This window comes from Protopterus annectens, chromosome 8.part0, assembly GCF_019279795.1.
Source record: "Protopterus annectens isolate FY-2018-M chromosome 8.part0, PAN1.0, whole genome shotgun sequence".
In the NCBI taxonomy this organism is placed as follows: Eukaryota; Metazoa; Chordata; order Ceratodontiformes; family Protopteridae; genus Protopterus; species Protopterus annectens.
Window position 1 is genome coordinate 1,131,278,995 of NC_056741.1, and position 23,174 is coordinate 1,131,302,168.

General features: G+C 40.3%; 1 long non-coding RNA gene across 1 annotated transcript in view; it reads right to left on the reverse strand.

Moving 5' to 3' along the window:
* Positions 1-20,925, reverse strand: part of LOC122808070 — a 101,685-nt gene extending 80,760 nt beyond the window's left edge. Inside the window, exon 1 of the long non-coding RNA XR_006365779.1 lies at positions 20,858-20,925. This is a non-coding gene — a long non-coding RNA (uncharacterized LOC122808070). The remainder of the gene's footprint in view (positions 1-20,857) is intronic.
* Between the last annotated feature and the right edge of the window lie 2,249 nt (positions 20,926-23,174).

Consider the following 23,174-nt stretch of genomic DNA (forward strand, 5'->3'; position numbering starts at 1 on the left):
GCCTGTGATTCTCCCTTTTTATCACAGACAATCATGACAGTGGGAGTGTGGGCCCTGCGCCACCTGATGTCAAATGTCTCATCAGACACTGATGATGATGGTGACAAAACTGAAGCACAGTTGGGGGGGTGCACAGGTTGAATCTGACATGGAGTTGACATCCAGCCACTTCTTTCTTTTTCACCAGACACAGTCAGTAGAACTATGCCTATCCAGTCCATTGAACCCACAGATGTAGGACAGATGGAGGCCGATGACATTGAGCAGGGAAGTGTGGCTACTGCTGCCTTGATGCCTGTTGAGACTGGCCATAATCAAAGTGTTGGTGAGATGCCATGCAGGAGGGTTAATAGGAGTGTTTAGAGGGGGCCTGCTGTCCCTCCTCCACCTGGTGCAGGTATTTCTTCCCCTGTCACTCAACATATGTTTAGGGCCATCATTTAGACACAGGCATGTTTGGAAGGGTGCTCCAAAAATGCTCAGGGTTGTGGTTGTGGCACAATATGATGTGCATGACTGCCTCCACACCAATTCCCTGGATTAGATGAATGAGAAGAATGACACTTTGAAAAGAGGGGTGCCTGTCATGGAATGAGCAGAGTCTGTGAAGTAACATCTGCTGGGAGGGGAATGGCATCTTTGTGGGCATAGGTCAACCACATCTGCTGAGAGTCAATGTGGCCATTCCTGATCAATCTTCCGTAGTGGCCATACTTCTGCTGGTCCATTTGGGAGTGTGCTGTCCACATGTAGATGTGGCATGCCATAGGGTCATGGTTTTGGGTGTTCCCATGAAGTGAACATGCCCAGCAGACATTGGTCATGATCTGGTAACAGCACTGCATCTGACATTGGGCATGGATGTGCCAGTGCAACTCTTTGCAGAGTTACCTCCCTTGGTTGGGGGCAACAGTGATGAACTGCTACCTATACCATGCATGTCTCACAACTGTCCAGCATACTAAGATATAGAGCTAGCACTGAGCTTGGCTGTGTTCATGCAGACTCTCATATACCACATTCACATGGAGGACCCCTACAGTCACAGATACAGCCTGCCTGTTTAACTTTTGCTGTCATACACACTCACTGACATTTTTTGTCAGGCTAGGCTTCCTGCCCCCCCCCCCCAGCACCCTGTGCAAGTGGTGATACCTGTGTCATATCCTTGTTTTCTCTCTTTTGGTTTCAGGGATACAAACACTTTGTGTCTGATGCACAGGGAGCATATCTACATTAGTGCCTAGTATATCTGCATTTTTGTTGTTGAACTAATAATTGTACCTGTCAGTTATAAAGCTTTACCAAATGATACAGTGGAGAGCATCACCATGACAGTACCTTCTAGTGTATTCTCTTGTAAGGGTTGTATGGTGCACATCATAAGACACATCATCACATGCAGATCTCAGGGATGTATGACAGCACTGTAATCAAACTAATCAGAATACTAATGCAGTATAATGCTTTCTTTTGCAGGAAGCTCACCAGACACATCCAGCAGCTGGCAGACCACAGGGCTTTCTCATCAAGGAAGCACAGGAGCTACTAACCATGACATGATGTATGTGGGTAGATTAACAGACATGTCACTGTCATCTGTCTGATATTGCATTACATTGTAACTGTGATTCTAAGTGTATTACTTTTGTTTTAAGCACTTGGGCTTCAGGCAAGTTGTCTTACATTACAGAGGTTTGTAGTTTACACTCTGGTGGCAGGAGAGGATAGCCTCTGCTCTTCTAAGTGGGTCTATATTATAAGCACAAAAACCTAAACCACGAATGCTCACATGAGCGAAAATGCTGGGAATTGAAAGTGTGATTGCGGGGTTGTGTTACAGTGAGGAGTGGGATATTTGCCCTTTCCTAACTGTAGTGTGACCTCAGAGCTAGAATATATAGTTAGCGGTGGATGTGGGGGGCACAGCCCACCACAATAGCAACTTTGATTACTGGCATTTTAGCTCATGTAAGCGTTTGCGGTTTAGGGTTTTCGTGCTTATAATATAGACCCCTTCTAAGCTGGGAATTGCTGGTTGAAGGCTTATTGTGTCTTTTATTCTGAAAATCTTAGTTCTGGTTTAAGCACATGTGTTCTAGACCACTTATTTCATACTAGGAAGGTTTTTATTATCTACACTCTTGGAGTATTCTGTTGGATTGCTGCTTTATTTAAAATGTTTGTTCTTTTGTTGTAATTGTGATTTTCTGCAATTTGGATTTCTAGGACTTCTGCTTTATATATATATATATATATATATATATATATATATATATATAGATAGCATAGGTTTGATATCATTGGAGCACTATAACCAGCCTTCTTGTGGCAGAACTGTGCAGCCAAGACCCAGTCTGCTTTCGGCCTTGCTAGAATAAGGCTCACTGTTGGCCTTTCCTTTGTTTTACTTGTTTAAAATAGTGTTGTAAATAGTTTTGTTTTTGGGTGTTTGCACTCAGTTAACCATAGCTGTTCATTGTTTGCACTGCTGCCCTGTGAGCAAGGCAGGTGTGCATTGTGAAATATTGATACATTTTTGTAAACCTAGCAATCCACAGACTAGACACATTGTGTTAGTTCTACACCAAAACCTGGTCCATCTAGCCCACTCCCGACTACAGTAATTACCTTTCATAACTGACAAACAGTTTCCCACCATTTATCCAGGCAGCCTGATGTACATGGGCATTCTGAGGCAACAGGGCAATTGCCTCATGTATACTGACAACCAGTTACTGTTATAATAATGTAGTGCACCATGTAAGAGCTGTATCTATACTATGAATTTGGAATCAATTCTCTCACATAACAACAAACCAGATGTCAAACATGTTGTCAGCACACACAATTCACCTGTTGTACATAAGTTCACAACACATAACCCACAAATTCTGATGTACTCGCTAGAAACCTAACTAATGATTTGAGACCTCTCAGGTGCAAACCTACTGCACACAGTGCAGACCCAACATAATCCACTACACGTAATAATAGACACACCAGTGTCTCAGCCAATAAGTCCGTAGGGAAAAACACCTCAAAAACAAATGTCTTGCTCATAAATGACTCCATAGTGAAACACACAGATGTCTGCCTCGCCAGGCAGGATAAGGAGAAGGTCACAGTCAGCTGCCTGTTGGGTGTCGGGGTCCATCAGACCATGCATGCACTCAAATCTCTCAACAAGTACCATTATGACTTTGTCATAGTCCATGTTGCAGTGAATGACTGGTGATGTACCTCACTTTACTATATGAAGGTGCTTGCTTCCCTCATAGTGGCCTTTTTAGGCAATGTCAGAAGTAAAGTTCCCAACATAAAGGAATCCACCAGAGACAAGCTGAAGGTTATACTGCTTAATGCAAGGAATGTAAATCAGAAACTGGACTCACTGGAAGAAGTGCTTACCTTGTAAAATGCCTTTGTTGGTGCAGTCACACATATGTGGTTCAAGGCCACAGAGAGCACCCTAGCAATGCAGAGGTGCAATGCCTTCCACACATTCACACATCAAAATGAACATGAAAGAACCAAAAGTGAAGGTGTATACATCTTCATTAAAGACAAATACACTGCAAGACTGGTCAAAGAGTATGACTCTGTAGAGCTACTCCGAGTCCAACTAACTGCATATAAACCCCCATTCCATATCATTGATAACTACAGGTCCCCCACCATGAACCACAAGGATCAGTCTGCCTACTTGGACTAAACTGAGTCACTCACCAGCCAGTTAATTGCCCTGGTCATGTGTAATTTCAACTATTTTTCCATTTATTTGGAGTTATATATGTGCACAAACACACTCACTCTAAGGTTCCTGGTTTATGTTAATACACATGCTGTGTAACAGACAGTCTGCACCTCCACAAGGGGGTTGAATGCCCTAGACTTAATATTGACAAACATAGTGGTTCTCTGCACTGACCCCTGTGTGATGGCCTTCCTGGGCAGTTCAGATCAAGAGTCAGTCTTGTTCACATTCAAAATCATACCTGACACCCCCTGAAGGACAGAAAGGATGAAACATTCTTCAAAGCAAACTATAGGGTCCTAACCAATGCCATAAAGAGTTGCAACCCCCCCTGCTACTACTGTCAACAATGACTGCTATACAGAGGTATACACAAATGACCTGTATAAACAGCTATACAAATGTATAGAGTCAGCAGAACATGAACAGATCAAAACAAATTCCTCACAGAAAACAAGTGGAAGAAAGTAATGTCTAAGAACAAGAGGGAACTTACTCAGCAGAGGAAGGACACCCTCCACAGCTTCAAGAGGGAAATTAGCTATCTTGAAAAGTCCTCTAAAGTGACGTACAAACCTAAAGTAGCATCACTACCTAAAGATAATCAAGAGGCATTCTTTAGCTATGTCAGACATCTAAAAGTGAAGGTCAAGCTTTGTGACCAACTAGTAGTGGATAGTACCACTCATACTGACTCTGAGGACATCACCAGCCTTCTATCAAACAGTTTGGGGCAAACTTCACCCTCCATCCCCACCAGGCGTTCTCTGGTCCCCAAAGCATACCTGTCACCAATCCTCTACATAGTAACTTCCAAAGAACTTAAGGTGGCATCTGCCTGGGTCCCAGGACAGTGTCTGATTCTGGCCTGGTGGGATGGTTGTATAAGCAATAATCAGATATCAGATATAGCTTATTACATTAGCATTGTCTGTTGAGCATATAGTGACAAAAGTGTCCCACATGCTAGCATAAAAGCATCTTTGTAATGTCAAGTAACATCTGCCACACCCACACACAATTGACTGCAGTGAGAACAGCGCCACTAGCTTTCTAAGTGCTCAGACTACAGAACTATATGCAAGTGCCATGGCACATGTCTGACTTGTACATGTCTGCAGATCAATCATGTGGGAGACAAGAGGTTGGGAGAGCTGCATGAAATGGATGTGTAGGCTTCTGCAAGTATGAAAAGATTAGCAAGTGATGCCATTGGATAAGTAAGTGTTGGATACCACATCTACTCTGCTGAGAGTAGAGACACACACCCAGCTGACTGTAGTTAGAACGGAACCCCTACCTATCTAAGTATACAGACTATAGAACTCAGCACTTTACACAAGTGATGGCACAAGTCTAACTTTAACATGGCTGCAGTTGAACTTATGGTAGATGACATCAGCAGGCCATGTGGGGAACAACAGGTTGTGAGGCCTGCATAGGCACAGATTCATAGGTTCATATGAGGCCAGTACTGTAACTGTACAGTGTGTCTTAGGTGTGTATAAGATTATCTTTATAAAAAAAAGCATAAGTACCCTTATTGAGCATAATTGAATGTTTGAGTTTAGCAGAGCAAGGTTGTCAGCACCATTGACTGGCCCTGTCCATGAGGGAGCACACAGCATTATATTTTACACTTTGAAAGTGGCTGATATATGTGTGCAAAAAATACTTAGCCTCCAGGTTTTATTGCTTGGTGGGGTTGGCAGCACATGTATAAATTGTGAATATACAATGTATACTGAGAATGTGCCCTGAAAAACTGATCATATGTAAAGAGGATTAGCGGAATTTGGACTGTCACCTCCAGAGAGAGAGAGCTGATAAAAATGTAATCATTGTACAGCAATTTGGACCTAATCAAATGTGGAAAGTAGACATGTGGGCGACATGGAGAGCTATGCATCTAACATTTATTTATTTATCTTATTTATTTTGGGGGGGCAGCTGCCCTATTTTTTTAAAGAGAGAGAGGAATGTTGGGGAAGGGACACAGGCATGTCTGAGGCAGGCAATTTGGAAAGGTGAGGGAGCAATTTCTGACAGACAGGACATGCAAGACAAGAGACAGGAACAATGAAGAACACAACATTGGGTGAACACCATGGTTGGAGTAAGGGTGCGGACCTTACAAACCCATGGATGTCAAGCTGTGTGACAGTGAGAATTGAGTCTTCATCCCATGGACTGTCATCACTGTCACCTCACTGGACCAATGACTGCAGTGTCTGACATCTGAGTCTCCTTGTGTTATTTAGTACAATGATGGAGAGCAGTGTCTCCATGTGGTGTAGGCATGCAGTCACAGTGTGGTGCTCAATCCTATGCACCATCCCCAGGAGATCTTTTCTGGTGATGAATCATCTCCTCTGCCACTGCTCCCATAGGGAACCATAGGGCTGTCCTCTGGGACACAAGTACCTGAGGGGCCAGCTAGTGCAAGGGTAGTACAAGGGGTGCTACTAAGTAGCAGCTCAGACATGCTGGGCCTTGGTGCCATAGCCAGCCAGTGTAATGGGGACAGGTGGATCGCCTAGGTCAACCCTACCCTGCAGTGCTCTGGGGGAAAAAGAGAAAATAAGGGTGGGGTTAGAGATTGCACAAGTCTTATTTGCTTGTTTAGGCTGAGGATGGTGGTCTTGCAGTTCTGCATTCTACTTTTGTATTTGTAGACAGCAGCTTCATTTGTGTACTGTATAACCTAGTAAGAACATACATGTGTCTGCCCAGGACAATTTAACGGTATCCCACAGTCTGCTGTAAAGGGCTGATTGCAAGCAACAGCTCATACACACACAAACCAACCCCCATTTAATTGCAGTGAGAATAGAACCTCTACCTATTTAAGCAGACACACTGCAGAACACACTACTTAACACAAGTGCCATGGCTCAAGTCCAGTGTGGAGCCTGTTAGACAGCACTTTATAGATGATGACATCAGCAATGTCTTCTGAGGACAAGATAACAGTGATCCACAGACTGCTGTAAAATGTTCACTGTAAAGTTCAGCAACAGCTCACACACACACACACACACACACACACACACACACACACACACACACACACACACACACACACATATATACATTTGACTGCATTGATAATAGCACCTATTTAAGTATTCTCTCTACAGAACACAGTACTTAACACAAGCACCACAGCTCAATTCAGACATGGAGTGTGTCAAACAACACTTTATAGATTATGACATCAGCAGTGTCTGTTGAGGACAAGATAATAGTGTCCCACAAACTGCTATAAAAGGCTCATGGTAAAGTCCAGCAACAGCTCAGACACATCTACATATCTAAATGCACACACTACAGAACACAGTATTTAATGCAAGTGCCACAGCTCAAATCAGGATTGCTTTGTGTGCTGTGTGTCAGAGAACAATTTATAGATGATGGCATCAGCAGTGTCTGTTGAGGACAGATAAAAGTGTCCTACCGGCTGCTGTAAAAGGCTCACTGTAAAGTCCAGCAAAAATTCACACACAGACACAAACCAACCCCCCATTTGACTGCAGTGAGAATAGAACCCCTACCTATCTGCACAAACTACAAAACAAAGTACTTATCACACACACACCATAGCACAAGTCTCATTTGGTCAGGACTGCAATTGAACTTATAGTAGATAACATCAACAGGCCATGTGGGAGACAAGTGGTTGGGAGGCCTGCATGGAATGGATGCGTAGGCTTGTGCAAGTCTCAAAAAACTGGCAAGCCATGTCATGGGAGAGGAAACTGTGGGATACATACTTCTGCTCTGCTGTGTTAACACACACACATAACTGCAGTGAGAATAGAACTCCTACTTCTCTAATTACACAGACTACAGAACTTAATACTTATCACACAAACCATGGCACAAGTCTGACTTGGTCAGGACTGCAGTTGAATTTATTATAGATAACACTGACAGGCTATGTGAGAGACAAAAGTTTCGGAAGCCTGGATAGGTACATTGCTTCATAGTGTCATCTGAGGCTAGTAGCCTAATAGCAGTAGACTGTTTGGAGGCTTAGCTGTGTAACAACACAAGTACGCTAACTGAGCATACGTGACTGTTTGAATTTTGCTGAGCAAGGCTGTGAGCACCCCGCGTGATCCTGCCCATGAGTGAGCACACAACATTATGCATAACACTTTGTATTGTGGTTGATATATGTGTGGAAAAAGAAATGAGACCCCAGGGGGAAACAAATTGATGTATTGTAAATAATGTATATTATTATTATTATTATTATTATTATTATTATTATTATCATTGTCCTAACATATATCATACCATATTATATCAAATCTATCATATCACATCAAATCTGTCATATCATATCATATCTATCATATCATATCTTATCATATCTATCATATCATATCTATCATATCATATCTATCATATCTATCATATCAATCATATTATCCCCTTCGTTTTCAATGTTTCCACATGTAGTTTTATGTTATACAAAGGAACTGGACAATAAACAGCAATAATAAAATATATATGCAATTCCATAACACAGTGAGTATTTGGATCTGCACAATGGTTATCAAAGTGTACATGCATGAGAGCTAGGCCTGTTTGTGCACAGGAAAGGAGTGCAAACATGTGAGGTGCATTGCTAGTGCTTACCACTATACCTTGGTCCCATCCAAACTCCAGGCTGGCTTTTCTTGATGGCTAAAAGCATTAATTGAAAGTATCCATGTTCTATTTTTGGTGCCTGCTTTCTAGGAAATCTAGTTTTCTCCTGTTTCTGCAATGTTGCACATCACACAAACAAGATAAGCTTAATCAGATGTTTTTTTTTTGGGACTTGGCACATCGCGCAAAACTGGAATTAAAAGAAGACAAATAATAAAAGACTAAAACTAAGAAACACATAAGCACAGTAAAACTTGAAAGTACACATCACCAATTTCTACATATATCAGGATTTGAGCCCTCATACCAATACAGCTTCAGAAAACAGGAGGCATGCCTTAGTTCTCTTGGCCACACAAACAGCTTTGCATCAACAAAATGGAAAGTCATTCTTCACACAGCCAACTGCATCAGAATGTACACTGCTATAAAACCATTAGCTGTAATTTGTACGATTAATTCTCTTTACTATATTTGATCACAGAGCAGTTAGTGATTACATGACCTGTCACAATTATGCTTACAAATATACAACTCTGTGTTACCGTTCTGTGTTTCTTGATCATTCATCAGTCATCTAACACATGTAGTGTGTAAGCCATTCTATACCATTGGCCTTAATATGTGAGAGGATGTTAACTGGGAATAATATGATAAGTCCATGTTGGATGGCACATACTATTCTTTTGGGGGTAGCATAGCTGAGTTACTCTTATGGCTGGAACAAATGGACACTCTTCTATTGGAGGAGGGCAAAGCTCAATTACTACTATGACACAAACTAATCTGAAGTCTTAAACTGCAATGTGTATCATCACTTTCTAATCGGTTCATAGGTTGGTACTAGGCTATTGGCCCTATGGCCTATACAAGCCTAGCCATGACAACCCCTGTCTAGCAGGGTGACTGACATGATCCCTGGGGTGAATTTCCTTTTTTCCATCCAGTCATCAAGGTTCTTTTTGAAGAGGGCCAAAGAGATGATCTGCTTGACATGTATAGGCAGTCTATTCCAGAGTCTGGGGAGACTCTGAGTCAGGAACCTATCCCTCCAGCATGTTTTGTTTAATGTGATGACAAGGTTTAGATCCCTGGAGCATGTGGCTCTGAGGGATAGGGATTTCTTTAAGTGTAGCATGTCCAACAGCTCTGGGTTTGACATGGCCTTGTATGTTAAGCAGAGATTGCCTTGGAGTAGACGATATGCGACAGAGTATAGCTGGAGTTTTTTTAAGGTGGTCAGCATAGGGCATCTGCTTTAGGCCTGTGATTCTTTTAGTGAGGTATTTCTGCGGCCTTTCCAGTTGTTGCAGATGTCTTAGGAGGTACATACCAAATGGGGCGTTGTATTTTATAATGGGTCTAATGAGGGATGAGTACAGTAGGACAATGACCTCTTTTTTTCTCGATGAAAAGCCCTTAATGATGAGGTGTGCCACATAAAAGGATTTCCTGACTGCTGTGGCAATATGGTTATTGAAGGTGAGACCACTGTCCACCTGTGTCCCTAAGTCTCTTATCACACTTTCTGTGTTTAGTGTACTGCCACCTATGTGGCAATTCATGGGTACATGTTTTTTCCCAAAGGGGATAACTATACATTTATTGGCATTGAGCTTGAGCCCATGACTCTGGCACCAAGCATCTGTTTCTGTAAGGCCCTTTTGTAGAGTATCGACATCATTTGGGGATTCAATAATGGCTCCCAGTTTGCAGTCATCTGCAAACTTTGTTAGCCAGAGTCCCTTAGTGTTGGCCTGTACTTCAGAGAAGTAGATGCCAAACAAGAGCGGTCCCAGGACTGAACCCTGAGGTACTCCTCTTGTCACATGTCTGGAGATGGATTTGGAGTCAGCTACTTTTACAGTGTGGGTTCTGTCAGTAAGCAAGTTGGCAACCCATCGAGTGACATAGGGATTAAGTTTATCTATGATTCCAGAGTGGAGTATGGTGTCAAAGGCCTTGGCAAGGTCCAGATAGGCTATGTGGACTGCCTTACCTTCATCCAGGGCTCTGGAGACTGATTCAAAGAAGTCAATCAGGTTCAGGAGGCAAGATTGGCCCTTCATGAACCCAAACTGGGTGGGGTCTAATGTTTTAAGGTTGCCAATGTCTTTGTTTATAAGTTCCATGATAATACGTTCCATGACCTTGCAGATCAGGCTTGTCAGACTGATGGGGCGGTAGTTTCCGGGATCCAAGGTGGATCCCCCCTTGTGGAGTTGGATAACTGTAGCTGTGCGCCACTCAGTGGGCATGAAGCCTGAGGTGAGGGTGTGATTAAACATAACACTTAGGTGAGGTGCCATTTCATTTTGTAGTTCATGTAGTATACAGCCCGGGATGTCATTTGGTCCCATGGATGCTGTATTCTTAGCTTTGGAGAGTGCATTTTTTACCTGTGTGGCTGTTATTACCAGAATTTGGAAATCTTCCGGTATTGAGATGGGCCATTTAGGGGGTGAGAGGGGGGGTGAAGTTGGCACTGAATCGATCTGCCCGGATATTGACAATATCCTTGGGATCAGTATATTTAATGCCATTCTGTTGTAGCTCAGAGCAGATCTGAGCATTGCCATTTAGATTCTTGACATAGTTATAAAATGCCTTGTGGGTGTCTTTGGACTCTTTGGCAATTTTATTTTTGTAACAAGCTTTGGAGGATTTTTTGAGGGATCTTAGATTCTTATTGAGGCTGGTAAGGGAGTTTTTTGCATCCTGGGATTTTCTTCTTTTCTGCAACAGTTTCTTCCTTTTGTTGTAAAGTTTGTTTATGGCAGGGGACCACCAGATTGGCTTCCTTTTTTTGGAGGAGAGCATCTTGGTTCTATTTGTGATGGCACGATTCATGCATGAGTGGATGTGCTCATACAGTGCCTTAGTGTAGGACTTAGCAGTCGAACTTTCAGTTCCCGTCTGCATGAGTGTCATGAATTTTGTAACTTCTGACTTGAGTAGCATGAAGTTGGCTTTGGAGAAGTTGTTTTTGGAGGTTTCCTTACTGGGGGGTGGGATGTGCATGTTAAGAGTGATTAGCTTATGGTCTGACCTGACCAGCGAGGGGGTGACCATAGGTGTGGAGCATCGATTTCCTATGTTGGTAATGACCAGGTCTATGATATTGGAGCCCCTGGTGGGACTATGGATTAGTTGATCCAGGGCATTGGAATTTATGAATTCCAAGAACAGTTGGGCAAAGGTGCTGGTACACGAGTAGTTTTCCCAGTTAATAGCAGGGTAGTTGAAATCACCCAGTATTAGGGTGTTTGGTTGTATATTAATATTTTCCAGTATGTTTAGAAATGTGTAGTGAGAATTGTGGGGCATGGTGGAGGATCTGTAGCAAGCTACAATTTGGATTGCAGTCTTACCTAGTGTTAGTTTCACCTGGAGAATTTCAGACGCATTGTGTTGGGCAACTAACCTGGTGGTATAAAATATCCTTGGTGAATATGGACACTTCTCCACCTTTAGTGTTTCAATCCTGGTTTGGTGGCCGAAAAGTGTGTTAAGAGTTGTAGCCTGGTATTGCAGGGGTGCTCTCTAGAGCCATGAATTAGGGCTCAGTTACTGCACAGATATCAATGTTCTCCATTTTTAGGAGTACCTCGACAGAGTGCATTTTGAGGCTTAGACTTCTAGCATTGAGTAGCATTACCTTCACATTTTGCATACTTGTACCCATTATGGTGGTGGTTTTGTCCTTTGAACTTTGCCTAAAAAAGGCACTATAAAGGTGGCAAGAGCCTTTGCCAGTAACCTGAATCCCAGGGGTGAAAGGTGTAGACCATCTCTGGCAAAGCATTGTGGTCTGTTGATCATGTCAGCTTAGGCAGACAGATACTGGAACCCCTTTGAATGACACCAGAAGCTAAGCCAATTGTTTAAGTCAATCATTTTGTCCTTATATTGTGGTATCATTCTGGGTGAAGGCAGGATGCTACTCAGGGCTAGGGTCATATCTGCCTGGGCCACATGATCCAGGAGTTCTTCCATGTCTCTTCTGATGTAGTCCAGGGAGGTACGTCTCAAGTCATTCACTCCAACATGGACAATTGTAGAGTCATATTTGTACTTGTGGAGTGACTTGAGTGCATGAGTTATGTGGCGGATCCTGGCACCCGACAGGAAGCTCACTGTAATTTTCTCTTTGTTCAGCCTGGTGAGTGGGACATCAGTGTGCCTGACTATAGAGTCACCTATAACTAAACTGTTAGATACATTGGCTTGCCTTAGGGGCTGTTGCTGGATGACACACTGGTGTTGTGAGCTATGTGACACTTTGGTTGTGACTGGTGTTTGCGTTTCAGCTTTGGAGGTCCTTGTTGCTTATGCAGGCTACAGTTAAGGTCCTCCGCATATGTGAATTTAGTGTTGCTATGTGTGGGTGGTGGTGTGAGTTTAGATGGGCTATGTGTTGCTTGAGGTGTAGTGCAGGTGTTAACCTTCTCCTCTTGACTGTCTAGCACAATCTTGGGTGGAGAGAGCTTTGCTTCCAGTTTGGCTATATAAGTGCATCTCTCACAGGTTGTAGTGCTGGGTTGTAGGAGAAGAGGGTTGTCTGTGTAAATGAGGCAATTGCTGCATTGCCCCAGTATGCCCAGATTCACCAGGTGGACAAGAGAAATCAATGGAAGCTGACCCTTGGACATGCCTGATTTGGTGCTTTTTTTTGAAAAGTACAGGAGCTGTTTTCTCTTATCTTAGCAAGGTACTTTGCAATTATAGGCTGTTTAGTGCCTATGATTAATTTCTCCTTATTAATGAGAGTTGAGTGCTTGTATCAGTTTAAAGTTTCCTAGTGCTTTCCAGCAGGGATTAGAGCAAGTGCTAGTCACAGGAATGCTTAAAGGTAAGATGAAAAAAATGGTTTATCCTAAACACTGCAGTGTGCACTAGAGATGTTAGATGTGAAAGTAGGTAACTTAAGTTTTACCTGTCTAAAAAGTTAAGTTTTAGCGGAGAGTCACTATTTTTAAAACAGGAAGATAGATTGAAAGGGGGTGATCACTTTTGTATTCCTGTACTATGGAATACGTTAGAATGGCCAGTAAATTTAAATAGTTGAAAGGTGGTGATTTCACAAAATGATAATTTTGTGCTTACTCACACAAGCCAGTGAAAGCAGAGATGAAATGAGATATATGGTCAAATTAACATAAGAGGCAGGCAACTAGAAAGACAGTGGTATTTAAATACACAACAGTGAGAAGGTGGGGAAAATTTTCTGCCTGACTCACAAGAGACAGAGCTATGGGGTCTTTTGAAGTCTTAATATGCAGTTAAAAGCAGAACACAAGCAAAACACAAGGTAAAGAAAACAAATTACAGCACTCAAAATATAAAAAGGCAATAAATCAATACAAAATACAACAAATAAAAAGCAAACCAACCTTTCCCTCACAGCAAAGTGTAGCAGAGTCTGGGTGAGCCTTTCCAATAAAGCCTGCAAGAAATAAAAAGCAAACCAAACTTTCCCTCACAGCAAAGGGTAGCAGAGTCTGGGTGAGCCTTTCCAATAAAGCCAATAATTTCCAATAATTTCTGTATTCAATACCTTACCAGTACAAAAGTATGGTGCTAAACTGAGGCCATGCAGGGAACATCAGAATTCTTTAGAGGTATGACTGTGTGCTCTTTCATGCCTGAGGTCTGCTAATTACTAATGGACAAATATAAGTAATAAAGGTGTCTGGTGTCACATGTTAAAGTACTTTCTGTACAAGTCCAGCACTACTTACTTGCTTGCTTACTGTACAAAGGTAGGAAATATAAAAATATGCCATAATATTATTAAAGAATACACTCTAGATTCAGGGCTTAACTTGCAAATGCAGCAGTTGACACACCTTTAGTTCAGGCCTGACTCTGTCTGATTCAAGCAGTATATAACCAATACCAATACTTGGGGAGATAAAGGTTGTGTGAGTTGCCTGGCATCAATTTTACTATATCTATGTGAGTAGGAAAATGGTATTAGGTCCCTAGGTGGTCAGCAAATGTGCTATGCTATGCATTGTGTCTTAGTCAAAAGTAAGGTCATACTAAGCATGCCTACGTCTGCCTACAGGGACAGCAGCTTGGAGTTCCTTCTCTGAGTCCTTCACTGATTGTGGCTGTGTTGACCTAGGCATTGGAGATGGATGTGTGCTCCTTCCTCTTGCTAATCCTGCTCCAGCTGTTTCCACGGGATCAGATTATGGAGCATATCACATACTCTGAATATTTATGTACATGCTCACTGGATATATCTAGGCACTGCAACCATAACTTCAGAAACCCAAACACATGCTCAATGATGTTTCTAGTTTTTGCCTGTGCCTCATTATGGCATTCTTCCATGGGTGTGTATGGACTTCTGATGGGTGTCATCAGCAATGGTTCTAGGCCATAGTCAGCATTCCCCAGTAAATGGCCCTGTGGGATGTTCCCTCTAGCAAACATCTGGTACAGCTGTGATGTGTGCCAGATATGGGAGTCATGATAACTGCCAGGGTTGTCAGCACACACATTCCAGATAATTCCTTGGGCATTACTCATGACGTGGCAGTTGACGGAGTGGTATCCCTTGCAGTCAATGTAGAATCTACCCTGTTCACCAGGTGGTACCTTAATGTGCACATGAGTACAATCTATGGCATCCAGTACTTCAGGGTAGTATGCTACATGGTAAAACAGTTCCATACTAATGTCTCTCTCTTCATAATATGGTGGAAAATTATGTACTTACTGGCATGTATGAGCATAGCATTCAAGAATTGGTGGAGGATCCTGGAGACTGATGCCAGTGACACACCCACCATGTCTCAAACTGGTCTTTGAAAGGTACCAGTAGCTAATATTTTAAGGGATACACATACTTTGGTTTCCAATGGGATGGGTTCCTCTCAATTGGCTTTGACTCTAAGCTGATGGTGGCAGAGCTCACAGAGTTTTTGTAATATGTCACTTTCCATCCTGTAACACTCTACAATCTCCAGCTCATAAAGCACCTTAAAAGTTAACCTAGGCTTGAACACTCTTCTCCTTCTTGGCCTATGCCTATTGTCAGCAGCTCCTAGTATTGTGTCAGTTAAAATTTCCTTGTCTTTACTCCAACGGTATTCAGGGTAAAGGAAAAACCAGGATGGATACTTTATACATTGTTGAATAGCCCCAACATTTTGGATTGGTTGATTAACTTGCAATTTACCTGTTTATGCTATAACATGCATGTATTAAACAGATCTGTTACTTGCTCATTAGTGTGCTATGTACAGATATATGCATGTCAGTGCACCTCCACGCACCTTCACATAAATAAGGTAAGCATAGGCAAAATTGATATTTCCTACATTCTTGGGACATCATGCAAACATGAGCCATAAAATGTAAAAGAAAGGTTGCACACCCTGGAGTTGAACCCAGGACCATCTATATTGCTGCCTTATCACATACATGTGCTGCCACATTAATATTTGAATAGCAACGCAGAGAAACCGGCCATTCATTCCTCTGTTTCTCGTGGTTGCTCTAAGTGCCGCATCTTGCAAACAAGGAAGAAAATTAAAAAAATACATTTTAAATTAATGAGGACAGATCCAATACATTTCAACAGGCATTTAAGAGGATGACACAGAACTTAAGAATTGTGCAGTGCTTACATGCACCTTCACCCTTCACATCCCTACAAGTTCACATCTGCAAGTGTAACCTGACACAACATACTGATGTCAGCATTCACTGTTTCCATGTATTCAATACGAACACTGTGGGAGTGCCTACACAAACTGAACATCCCTACATAGTTGTTTTTTTTTTTTTTTTTTTTTTTTTTTGTGATTCAACAATTCTGATGAGTTTTGATCTCATTTACATCTTCACTGTGTTGGCAGCCCAGAATCTACATGGTTAGTAACCATGGATACAGGGAAACTGCACAGGAGCCCAGTGCTGTAACAGAGGAAAACTGTAATCCACCAGCTACATCCTTCCTATGCTTACATTACAGTATAATACTCTGTTTCATGGAGGTTTACACATTTTAGCAGTCTGCATTACTTACAAGTATATTCTTCATTTGGGGTGGGGGAGCACAGATGCATTTATGTCATGGTACTAAAAATGACATTATTATGATTGTTATACTGATTTTCTAGAATCCACCATGTGCAATTAGGTCAAGATATGTGTGGTGGTAAATATTAGGAGCAGTTCTGTACAAATGTAAGAGTGTTTACTTGCTCTTGTTTCCATGTAGACTCATTTTCGTGGCTGTATTCAGAAAGTTTATGAATACACCGCCAACATGAACAGGGACTCTACATAGTTGCTTTACAGGTTGTTGAATCACTTCACTGTGTTAATTTGCTCCATTAGCATAAAATTCAGCTACTTATGCTATAATTTGCATGTGACAACATTTCTGTATTTGCGCATATGTGAGTGCTGCTGTGGGCTGCTATGCGGTGTATACTAAATCTAAAAGTTTTTCCTCCCATGTGCATGTCACTCCACAATGCGCACATGGTAAAAATCATCATGTAAGCTTTATTGAATCCCTGTAATTGTTTTTATGTAGTAACCAAAGGAGAAAGTACACCCGCCTCACAATAGGGTGCTGGTCCACCTGAAAGATGATTATTTTACTAAGTATCATTGCTTGCTTTATTTATAGACATTATTGATCATCTATTCAGCTCTGGATGTATAAGAAATATATAATTTCAATGAAGGCTGGGAGTGTGTAAAGTAATGAGTTTTATATTGTACATTGTTCAATATATATGTTAATAACTTCTATTTATTATGTGTTATCATAGGTGTCATTTATAGATGATGTCATTTGTTTTCATTCCTGTCAGAGATATGCTGTTTCACTTCAGTTAAACAGAGAGCATGGGCTACCTGCTGACTTTATTCTTATGTAATTAAATGTATGCAAATAAACTAAATGGAGCTGCATGATATACAGTGTTTTTTTCCTAGACCTGTGTTACATATAAGTGCTGAAAAGGCATGACATGCAAGTGCAAACACTGGTATCTAGTGTTTCCTCTGCCCCAATCTTCCGAGTTATCCCTGTGGCCTAGTTGTCCAACTCTCAATCACCATAAGGTTTAAATGCCATTACGTCATGACATGATATGTCATGATATCACAGAGGTAGTCATATCATGACATGACATGATATGACAGAGGTAGTCTCTGGTGTCTAGTGAGTCCCCTACATCTAAGCGCTGATAAGGCATGATAATATTGAGGCTGAAGTTCCCCCAACCCAATTTTGCAGGCCTTGCTTGTTAGTCTATTGGTATGGGGAAATATGACAGCCACCCTAAGGCTACACACACACATGCATACACAAATGCACACACACACACACACACACACACACACACACACACACACACACACACACACACACACACACACACACACACACACGCGCACACACACACACACACACACACACACACACACACACACACGCACACACACACACACGCACACACACACACACACACACACACACACACACACACACACACACACACACACACACACACACACACCTATCTGCCCCACACTGTGACCTCCCACACAGAATCACACACACTTACACAAGCACTAATACTTGCAGGCCTCACATATGCATAGTCACACACCCCATGATACTACCTGACCACACAGCTACCCATCACTTACCTCTAACATGATGGAAGAACACTGCCAATAATTGGCCAGGAACAGTGGTGCTACTTCACAAAGTAGAGTTATTCTCTGAGTCACTTTGCTGCATAAATACTTTACATCAGGCAGTTCCTGGGGATAGCTCATGGCTAAGTATCTAATGCATCTTCCCCAAAATGCCTCATTAGCATCTAGCATGGCTGCAGAGACAGTCCACAGCAGTGCTTCATGTCTTTGTGTACAGCAATGTGGGAGGACCGTCTCTGAATACAAAAAAGTTACAGGGAGGTGTACATCTCATGTACATTTCCAGATATCTAAAAACAAAAGTGGTTTAATGTCAAGTATATACAGTATGCATCTGGTGTTTTCAATTTCTAGGCAGTCCTCTAATAGGAGTCCACCTCCGCCTCAGCTGGAATCTGAGGACCAAAGCAGCTAAAAATAAAAATAAATAAAATAATCACACTACTGATGTATGCTGTTCAACAGCTCTTTGGCAGTGACAATCATACTCCTGAACAACCAAAGGCAGCTACCCCCTTCATCCTACCCTTGCTATGTTGCATCTGGTCTTGATGTAACAAAAAATACCATACTGATCTGCATACAAAAGGATTTAAATTAAACTGAATGAAGCAGGCTGAAATATACAGTGTGTCAAATGAGGGAGTGTGTGAAAGGATGCTCACCACTTTCTCTGCAGATCATAACTATGGAAAAGATTAGTACCAATATTTGGAACACTGATCTTACCAACTAATCAGGAGATAAATCAAGCAATATGAGAACCTGAGAACTAAAAGTTGTAAACTGATATGTTACAGCTTATAATGCTAGAATAATACTTAATGACATTCTCTCTGAGATATTTTTTTTCTGCAACAATATGAACTTCAATTTCAGAAATAGTCTCTGTCAAAATCAAGTAGCTGTCTTCCAATGTATATAGATGAGCACTGCAGTAAATACACTCACAGACCAATCCATGCAGTGAAACGTGCATGGAACTGCAAGAGAGGGTCTGTAGTATGGCTGCATGTTACCTTAAATGAATTTAGTGAGAAGTGAAACAGTATTTCAAAATAAAACAAGTTATGCTGTATATGTTATTATGTCCCTCATCAGAAAGGTGCAAAGAAGAGCATGAAGCTGTATATGCATACAATATTTGCAGCTCCAGTGTTATGATATCCACATTTGTGGACACAGCTTCCCTCCATCTCATTGTGCTAAAAGTGGAGCAAATGGGTTGTGTCAAGCTTGGAAAAGTTGAATTCAACAACTGTTTCCATCAAATTTCATTGTTGTTGTACATATGTTCTAGGTCTCTGCCACCAGCAATTCCTGTCTTATTTAAGATTTATCCCTTTTTTCAGTTTTTGAAATTATTGTTTTGACAAGTTTAGTCACACAAGAGAGTTGGGTGAACTTCACCTCAGAAAAACACTTTATTTATTTATTTGTTTTATTCTAAGATGGCCGCCAGCTAAACTGCACACACTTCAGCTTGATCAAACTACTAAATTCAAATCTAACCTCATCTATGGATACTGCTACAGTGTAAATCTACAAAAAAGCAACTCCTGCGTAATTAAACCTAAGTCACTACCTGAGTGAAGATTATTTTTATCTTCTGAGTGTAAAAATAAGAAATGCATACCTTGGATTTGGGTGATGACTATGCAGTGACTCCTGTACATGTGCCTGGGTCTGCAAGCAGTAAGTAGCAGCTACAAAAAATAAGAAAATAAGCAAGCTTTCATACAACAAAGAAAAATGGACCAAATGGAAACACACACACATCTAAAACAAGACTATCTCAAATTGCTTCTCCAGACAAGGAAGTTATTATTAAGAGGTAGAAAACTACCAAATCTCAAGCCGAAGTGTCAAAGAACCAAATGAAACCAAAAACTGATCAATCTTTTGACATGGAGGAAGTAAAAGCAGCTTTAATGTCTCTGCAAACAGAAATAAAATCTTTCTCTTCAAAACTTACAGCTTTTGGCAATAACTTGGATCAATTAATAACCAGACTGGACAAAAATGAGGCTAGAATACCGAGTAATGAGACAAAGATAGAAGAAATACAGAAAGCTTTTTCCATCACTGAAAATTCAGTCAAAGAAATACAACAAAAACTGATTGATCTGGAAGCTAGAGCAAGGAGAAATAATGTACTGATCAGAGGCATCCCAGAAAAATATGAACAGTCACAGCTAGCTAATGTAGCAAATGAAATCTTTAGTCTCCTTCTAAAAAACAAAGAGCTATCCTAAAAAAATTGTTATTGAAAGAATACACCATGCTCTGAGAAATTCTCAGGCCCTGGATGCCCCCAGGCAAATATATGTAAGAATTCTAAATGCTGCACACGCTCAAGAAATAATTCAAGCTGCAAAAAAAAAAAAGGAAACATATTCTATGGAATGGCTGCAAGATAACCTTTGCTCAGGATCTGCCTCTACAGATAAAACAGTTAAGACAAGCTCTTTCACCATATTGCACTTACTTAGTAAGCAAAAACATTAGATTCCAAATGAAATACCCAGCAACTGTGTAATTTCAATACAATGGTTTAAATTATGCAGTTAAAAATAAAGAAGCAAAAACACCTTTTCTCAAAGCCTTTAAAGAACTGCCATGAAGTAATTTTTTTTTTTTTTTTTTTTTAACGCAAACAGGCTCCTAATACAAAGACTATATGCTTCTCTATATTTTTGGCATACTAATTCTCTCAATGACAAGGTAAAATACCTAAAATACCTGTTTTCTGCTTGGATTCATTGTTTTTCATTTGGGCACTCCAACTGCAGCTTAGGGAGGATCTCCACACTGTCGCAAATGGTAAATGAACTACATTACCCAGAATACTTTGCAACCATGAAACAGGAAAATTAAGTACAGCTGAGGTCAAAGGAAAAACTATGGTATCCATTTAAGCCCAAAACATCTCAGAAAACCAGCGTTTGCAAATTAAAATGAAAGTAAGGCTCTCACATAACAGAATACATGTGGATTTACTTTTTCCTGACTCAAAAAGTGAAGATTCTCTTGTATATGGTGTATTGAAGGTAAATCTAGCCTAGAAATATTACCACAGGTCAATTGATTATATACAAATGGTAATATATAGGTGCTGCTTTTTTTTTCTTGTTCCTTCCTGAATATGTACAAGCTGGACTAATAAAATCTTCTGGGTTAGAAACTGTAGCAGCTGTTGCAGCTGCAATAAATACTCAGCCCTTACTAGGAAAAGCAAACCATTGTAGTTAGGTTTGTGTTGTTTTACATAGTGTTAAAATATGCTTTCTTAAGCTTTAAAATAAGTATGCATCAAGTGTAAGCATACCAGTCATGTACAGCAGAGAATATATAGGGATTCTTTGTTTTTCTGTCTCATATTTTCTTTCTTTTTATGATCACAATGCTGTTTTTTTTTTTTTTTGTATATGTGCTTGATTCTTACATGATAAATGGACACCCAGGGATATAACTGTAACAAGTAAAAGAACTGCTATATATATATATATATATATATATATATATATATATATATATATATATAAATAAGGAATGTACATATGACCAGCATAACAAGGAACATGTAAACACTGTTTGACAAAACTATATTAAGGTAAAATCAGTTGAGTATGTTGTTACTATGTGTGAACACAATTGAAATGCGATAGTTTGCTTTGTACTATATTTTGATTAGATTGCTATTTGCCTATTAAGCTAGATATATAAATTTCAGTTAAAATATGCTCAGCTTAATTATTTTCAAATGAACAAAGGGTTAGAATGCATATCTTTTATACATGATTTGTGTGGGCATGCTGTTATGTGTGATGTTTTATTGCTGGGACTTAGAATGACAGAAACCTTTTGTAATACCTTAACGCTCCATACCTTAATCTCTTATGCGAAATATAAAAACCTGAATTTGTATGCCCTAATTATTGATGCTCAGAAATCATTTAATAGGGTTAATTTGGATTATTTATTTGATACATTACCTTATTTTAATATACCGCAGGAGTTTATCTCAATGTTAAGGATACTATATAGAAATGCATACACAAATTTATTTATAAATTACGAATGCTCGAATAGGATAAAAATCATAAATGGTACCCAACAAGGCTGCCCATTATCTCCCATCTTATTTAATCTTTACTTGGAGCCTTTATTTTTACACCTTAAGCAAAATGTTTTTTATAATTCTCCTGTACTGTATGGAATAAAGGTTAGGATGGCTGCCTATGCAGATGATTTAAACATATATTGTACCACACCTGTTTCCGATACTGAAAAAATATTAGCTGCAATAGAAATCTTTGAGAGAATTTCCAACTACAAGCTAAATTTAAAAAAATCTAAAATATTCCCATTAAAGACACCCACACCTTTTTCAATGCTACCATTAATAGGACAAGTATTGATGGAAGAAAAGATAAAATATCTGGGAATTGTCTTCTCAACTGAAAATAGAGATTTTTTTATTAACAATGTAAAGTCAACTACAGATTAAATAACATTGGATCTTGAAAGATGGAGTAGATTGAAGTTACCGAGGATGGCAAGAGCAGCTATCATAAAAATGAATGTTCTTCCTAGAATGTTATATATTTTTAGAGCTGCACAACTCAGAATTACCAAAACATTCTTTAAACAGCTTCATATAAGATTGGGAAGATTTCTTTGGGAACCTAGGAAGACGAGAATTTCATATGAAAAATTGATGGCTCCAAAAATAAGGGGGGGCTGGAATTACCGGATTTCGAAATGTACTATTTAGTGATTCAGGCCAATAGGATTTTAAAGACGTCTTACTTCAATAGTGATAATAGAAAATGGACACCCAAATGGGTGCTCTTAGCGTACAAGCATATAAATGAAGTGGGAGTCAACGCTAAAGCATTACCCTTTTTAAATAATTGGACAATGAGTAAATATAAGCTAATGGAGCACATCAAAAGTTATGTAACGACAATTCAAACTCTTTTCGCTTCCTTAAATTTACTAAAATATATGATGGTTTTCCAACCGTTTCATAGGAACCCAAATTTAACAATTGGTG